The 7,460-nt window shown below is 31.5% G+C and overlaps 1 long non-coding RNA gene across 2 annotated transcripts in view; it reads left to right on the top strand.

Moving 5' to 3' along the window:
• LOC111088057 overlaps window positions 1–7,460 on the top strand; it is a 24,190-nt gene that overhangs the window by 15,108 nt on the left and 1,622 nt on the right. For both annotated transcript variants that reach the window (XR_002612674.1, XR_002612675.1), the window contains exon 5: window positions 6,023–6,150. This is a non-coding gene — a long non-coding RNA (uncharacterized LOC111088057). The remainder of the gene's footprint in view (window positions 1–6,022; window positions 6,151–7,460) is intronic.

Genomic DNA, 7,460 nt, shown 5'->3' on the forward strand with positions numbered 1-7,460 from the left:
ACTTGTTGTTAAACAAATGTTTAAACAACTCTACTTATTAAATTACTGTTAAGGTTATTTACATCACAATTATAATCAAATTATGGTAGCCCACATGGATTATTATAAATTTATTATAATTATAAACCATTTATTCACCCAACTCACAAAATCATCTATCTCCTTTTCTTTTCATTAACACCCCATTTTGACAGTGGGTAATTTGTGCACCTGCTGCCTTCCTTGGATGTAGTAACTATTTCTCAGGCTCCCTCTTCAGAATTGAGCCTTGATTTTATGTATACCATGTACAATTATTCCACTGTTATGCCTACTTTGAGCGATCTAATTATTACAAAGTAAACGTGCTAGCCAACAGACACTCAATAAAGTACACCAAGGGAAAACAGCAGGATTTTTAAGTCAGGCAGTGACAGTTAAATTGGACCACCAGTCTAGAACTGAGATCCATCTATGAGCTATTAACCACTAAAAATTTAATATTCACTTTTGGAGCTGGAATTACCATGGCTGCTAGCACCACATTTGCCCTCGAGTACATTCTTGGAAATCAGAGGATACAGTGATGCTACCAGTAATAGGAGGTCTGGATTTATAATTCCAACATTCTTGGAAATCAGAGGATACAGTGATGCTACCAGTAATAGGGGGTCTGGATTTATAATTCCAACTTAAATATCTGTGTTTTTAACAGTATTTAGTGAGAGAAGAGAGAGAGTTACACTACCTGGAATAACATGAGGATCATCTTTAATGTGTTTCATATTTGAATTACCTCTCAGGTTCAAATTTTATCACAAGATTATTCAAGCTATAAAGGGCTAAGAACTTTATCTAGAAGGTACTGAAGTATCACTGCTGATTTTAGGATTGTTTAGGGAGGGGATAGCTAGTACTACCGGTACTTTTAAAGTATTTTTCTGTAATAATGAATATAAAATACTGCATAAATTAAAAAACTTCTGCATTTTATGCATTAAATATTCTAAACAAACATTTAAGACCAGTGAATAATATGTAATTAAAATATCTTGGTGACAAGATTTATCAACATCATAGAAACTTTACATGATGATATAGATCGTTTATGGCTTACATGAAATTAGTTTCTTATATGGTAAACGTTCTGAATGACTCAATATCTATGACCTGTCAAATTAAAACTGGAGATTTGAGTTTAAGTATACTCAAATCATTATATACAGATAGACAGGGTACAGAAAAAAATGAGAAGCTGAGGAGCATCACATTGTAAGAATATTTGGTGCTTGCGATGATTCTCAAACAGACAACTGTACATGTGTTGTGGAAACAGTTTGAATTAAGTTTGCTCAAGAAAACCAGTAATTTCCAAACTAGTTTGAATTTTAAACTTAAAAACAATGTTTAAATAATTACATTCATTGATGCCAGAGTAGCTGTAATTAAAGTATCAAAAATAACACAGACAGGACTAATAAAAAATTACAAAAATTTAACTAGAAAATATTACAATGAAATGGATGATTTATTAGATGAAGTACGTGATATCAAAGATTGTGTTTCAATTTCAGATCAGAGTAAACAAAAACATGGATTAATTAATGCAAGTAGAAGTATACTAAAATTTTTATTTGAAATTGCAACAACAGACGATTTATGAGAACAAAAATAAGTAGATCACCAGAGCCAAATATCAAGAGTATAAGCTACTATAATGAATTAATTAAATCAGACCATAAATATTCATGACTAAGAAATAGAATAAGTGGCAAATGCACTAGTAAATATTACTAATGAATTAATACTTGCTAGAATTGAATAGACCGAGATTCGTAGAGTGGAAGCTCAAATGTTAGTTTTTAATGCAAGGACTTAGAATAACTTGTAGCAATTATCTTTTACTGTAGGAAATAGAAAAAAGCCAGCTGGATTAATTCAGGCACTCAACCTTATGTAGCTGTGTCAAACAATCAACATACTTATTCAGAAATGACAAAAGCTATGTTTAAATATATAGAGGGACCAGTTAGAGTATGTAATTCAAATTTGGGAATATATTCCATACCAGTTTGTATGGAAATGTAACTATTTAATATTTTCAGGAATACAATATATCAGAAGTATGTAAAAAGAGAAATATTATCCTGAGGCCCTTTTACTTTTATAGAACTCAGACACCATTAACATGATTATTTAATGTCAAGGATGAAATAAAATTCTCTGTACTGTATTCTAAGCCAGATGTACATCAATTTGATTACCAGACAAAAATGATAAACTTAAGAATTAGTGGTTATTTAAAACTAATGAGAAATTGCTACAAATCTGGACAAGGAATAAGTTTACCCTCTAGTGTTAGGAACAAGACTAGGTACACAGTGGTGGCGTTAAATAAAAAGATGTCAAATGTACAAGAATTAATGACAACTGAGGAATTAAGTTTGATTAAGGAATTGGAATTTAACAATGAAATTTCAACATTAACTAACTATCAAGAACCTTCTGAGGCATAAATAAATTAAGAATGATATCTGAAAAGATGAATGTAAATAAATGGAAACTAATAAACACGATACTAATAACCCAATGTTTAATAATCATTATTAAGCATTACTGTTGTATGGATAGCATGACAAATTAGAAACTCTCAAGTTATTTAAACTTTATGGTCTAGCCGAATTCATAGAGAAAACAAAAGCAGAAGGACAATAGAAGCATTACATACTCTGAAGTAGTTGAATTAAATGATCTTGAGAAAGAAAATGTAAATTAGGAGGATGGGAAATTGAGTAGAAATAAAATATTTTCCTAAATATTAATCAATGAGTTTAGCTAATCATATGTAGATGTACGAGTTCCAAAATTATCAGGCAAAATTTAATTAGGTAGAGATTAATTTGCAGATAGGAAAGAAGGAAGAGTAAAAAGGAGGGAGATTGAGATCTCAAGAAAAAAACAGATTGGTGATGCATCAACTAATTGTATACAATTTATAAGAATTGTAATTAAAAATCCAAAAATATGCAGTGCAGGAGATGTGAGTAATGAATTTAAGTTATAACAACAAACTGGAGAGCAATGGTGAATGCTGTCAATTCACACATGCATGACAAAATATAGCATAGTGAACTAGCTGATTAATCGTGTGTGTATATTGATGTGGTGTTATGATAAAATTACAGAGTATGGAAAGGAGTGGGATTGTGGAAGGTGGATATGTAGTAAAAGAACTTGCTGTAAAATCATGTCTTACCTCTTGAAAGAAGATTGATGCATTCAAGCCCACATATCTGGAAAGATAATTAAGTAGTGAAGATAGACAACAGATGCACAACCTGTAATGAGGTGAAGCTTATATTCAAACTTGTTCAAGATTTGTGTCAAACTATACCAAGTGTATACCAAAATTTATACAAAGGGTGCAGAGAAGGCAAAGTTTGTAAGAGATTTAATTGGGATACCATGCTTTAGTGTGAAGGACTGGAGATGCCTGGCCTACAGACTGTTGGTAGTGCCTCAAGTGATGCATGACTACCATGTTGTTCCAAGGCAGCACTGCTGTAACTGGAAAGTGAGCTGAATATACTGTTGGTTGAGAATCTCCCCTATAAGCCATTTATGCATGAGAGGATTTTAAAAAGAAGACTTAGGTGTATTACACCTGCTTATATATACCTAATACTAACCATTAATGTAAATAACGATAGTAGACTGAGGTTTTTTGTGTAGTTTATATATGAATATTATGGACTTTAAATGATATATATGAATGTTAATGAAAATATCAATAAAATGAAGTGTATTATAATGTTGGTTTAATTAATATATCCAAAAAACTGTATGGATTTTAAAAGATAGATACATGTATACTGATGAAAATATAGATAAGAATGTTGTAATGTGACTTACTATAAAAAAAATGATGAATAAAGCATTTATTGATGATTGTATTATTAATTATTGTTACAGCAAAATAGTAGTGATTGATTGAAAAAAGTTGCCAGAAGTATCCTCTATGAACATTGCTAGATACAAATGAAAGAAACTGATTCTGTAATCTGGTCCTTAACCTCTTATATCTCTAGGATAAATATTATCTGGCTAAGGACACTATTATATTGTCGAGTCTCATTGCCATCAACAAAAATTATATAACCCCAGTTTTCAATGGTCCACTTTCCATTGTTATATATCTTATCTTTAACATATCTAAATAAACACTTTTCTTCCAAATTGGAAAGGGATGAAGCAAGTCCATATAAGATAAAAGATTTGTAGAAAGTGTTTAATGTTGGATAAACTTTTACACTGCGTAATTGTACTTTAAAAAGTAAATAAAGGCCAGAATGTTATGTTGTAGTTGAACTGTTGAAGGCAAGTAAAGTACTAGTTGACCTTGTAATGAAATCAAGCATCAGTGGAATTTAAGCTAGCAACAAATGTGTATTCAAAGGCTAGCAACTATTTTTAAAACACTGAGCTTTTTGTTTTAGTGCAGAGAACAGACACATGAATGAACTAAGCTGACAGAATGTTTGTAAAAAAGGGACATTAATTTCAGATCATTAGTAAGTAATTAAATGGACGAATGAAAGGAAATCAAGAGTTCTCAGGGGTGGATATACCACTAGAAAGCACTTGCAAAGCTGGAGACTAGACAGGACTAAGAATTTCAGTAACTATGCCCAGGAATTCACAGCAAAGGCTAAGAATCTTTCGACATCGATTTTGGTTTTGTGTAAAACAGCTATACTTTAATTTTGCTGTGTGGAAGGTAGAAATCACATTTTAGTTCTGGTTTTGGAATCTTACAACATTCTGTTTCAGCCTCATAAAAGTTGAGTTAAAAACACAGTCGTTTCAAATAGTACAACAAAATATTTCACTACAAATTTGAAAACACATCACAAAAGTCACAGATTTTCTATCCCGATTCGATATTTGTTTGTAAGAAGACTGTTACATTCAGTTTCTAACCACTGCCATTTCCATTTGGAATAGGACAAAGCTTGTGAATAACAATAAATTGGCTTTATTCTTAGCCACGTTTCCTTCTTTCCTTATTTATTACCACACAAATACAAGAAATAGCAACTTAATACAATTGATAATTCTTCTAAGATCTTCCAGAGGAGTTCAATTATTTTAATTAATATTTCAATCAAACTACCACCTTTAGGCTTTACTGAAACTTCTTATATTACATTACCAGACAATATGCGAGACAGCAATTTGAATTTACATGGAGGTTGGGTAATACAAAATTTCTATGACAACACTTCTCAATTCTCTGGTTTGCTGATTAGTGAATGAAGAAGGACACTTCTCCTGCCACTGCTGCTAATCGCTTATTTAGTTAATGTTGTAGTTTCTTTTATAATTTTCCTGTAAAACCGATTTGTAATTACGTCAAACTCAACATTATGGGAAAATTTGGCATACATTAGGTAACCAAATAAGGTAACAAAGAATTCCAATACCAACAGTAACAAGTGTGTTGGATGACCAAATATGGTAACAAAGAATTTCAGATCAAGAAAGACACGTATTTAGTTAGAAGTGAGATTCCAGAACTGAAATGTTAGATAGTTAAAAACATGCATTCAACTTTATCATTATAAAACAAGCATTATATTAATCAACAATATGTATGTAGAATTTGTAGGAAACTAAGACACGGTTGTTAGGGAGTGGATGAGATATTACTTACCACATCCAAGATAGGGTCCAGAGGTGAAGAAAACAATGAAATCCTCAAAGGAAATTCAAACTATGAAGCACTTGGTTATGTTAAAAGAACATATGCAGGCCAGAGAGAGGTTGAGCAGCCTGGAATATAAACACATCTGGGAAATGTAATTGTACTAAGAAGGATGCATTGAATTCCAAGGAGTAAGAGGAACAAGGATTTTAGAGACAAGTGCAGAACAAGCAAGACATCATAGTAATGTGTGTAAAACAGTTTAGTCCAGACTAGAATCACATTTTGAATTTTATTATGTTAGTTCTACTTAGAGCAATGCCAACATCCTGTTTACAGACTGTGAAGACCAAGGTCTGGAGTTGGGGAGTTTGTCATTCTTCAGTTGATAGTTTGAAGTGTTGCTGATCCAGAGAAACTCCACCTAGCATCTAATTGAGGATGTCCGTCCACCACCCAAGCTTTGTGTAAGTTGTATGAACATTTCTACATAGACTAGAAGCATGTTATTTCTATCATGTAAGCAGAATTAACTAAAACATAATTAATTGACAAGTTACTAAATATGGTTGAAGTTTTTATGAGTATCTTAGAAGTGTTATTAAAAGATTTTCCAAATTATTACAGAGAAAAATTATTTTCACCTGATAATTGAAAAGAATCTGCCAATGAGAGAACAATTGTAATGGACAGTTTGTTGTGGGTTCGATTTTCACCTATTACAAATGAATTTATTTGTTTCCCAGATATTTAAACAGTCTTGGGTTAGACTCACAAGTCACCAACTCAATGAAGTTTACGTAAAGAAAAAATAATTCATTCAGAAACTGAAGTACCAGAAAGATATGTATTTATTCACGTACCTACATAATCAAAAGTCAAGTCTAGACAATAATAAATCAGTTTATTTCCTCCTCTCACATTTTTACAAGCATGAACACTTGTACATTTTCATAGATTGTTGTAAGCCTACATTACAAATGATGTTAACTAATGTAAAACAAATCAACAATAGCAAACACAGATCCAAGTACTTCACAAAAACATACTGCTTGATTCAACTCTATGTTGAAATAAAACTTTCACTGCAAATTTACTTCACTATCTCCTAAATAACCTTTAATTATCTTTGTATTTATGATCTAACTTCGAAGGAGTGAGAAAAACTTGACATCAATAAAGAATTTTCTTGGAATTCTGTGCAAACGAACAAGTTACAACATTATAAGTATAGCTAATAACAATGTCATTCTTTAGTGCTTTTATAATTTTAGAAAATTTGTATATACTCAAAATGGAAGTCTGGAGCAGCTTGTTAGAATTACATTATACAAAGTTGTTGTTTGCTTGATTATGTGAAGCACTGTTTATAATAATACATTTGTATGACCTTCACTCCACCTGAAACTGACTTTTAGATGTAGTTCCATGAAGGAAAAGATGAATAGTGCAAAACTTTTGTTGGAAAGTGTGTGTTACTTGTGTGTCCTGATTTGTTGTATTTTATATTTGATTCAAAATATTGAAACCTTACAGCATTATTAGACTAATTTTCTATGTGCATCAAGGAATTGTGATTGTTATGTGTGACTTGTATATACATGTTAATTTAACTCAGATTTTTAACCACCAACTCATAAAACGTTTTTCAAATACAAACTTTTAGCTCGTAGTTCTGTCATCATTTGACCGATTTGAGATCTAATTACAGTTTTGGACTCGGGGTCAAATCATTTCGATTGATGTATTTGACCATGCCCAAGGTCTCACAGATTAA

The sequence above is a fragment of the Limulus polyphemus genome, unplaced genomic scaffold, assembly GCF_000517525.1.
Source record: "Limulus polyphemus unplaced genomic scaffold, Limulus_polyphemus-2.1.2 Scaffold3060, whole genome shotgun sequence".
NCBI classification, from domain to species: domain Eukaryota; kingdom Metazoa; phylum Arthropoda; class Merostomata; order Xiphosura; family Limulidae; genus Limulus; species Limulus polyphemus.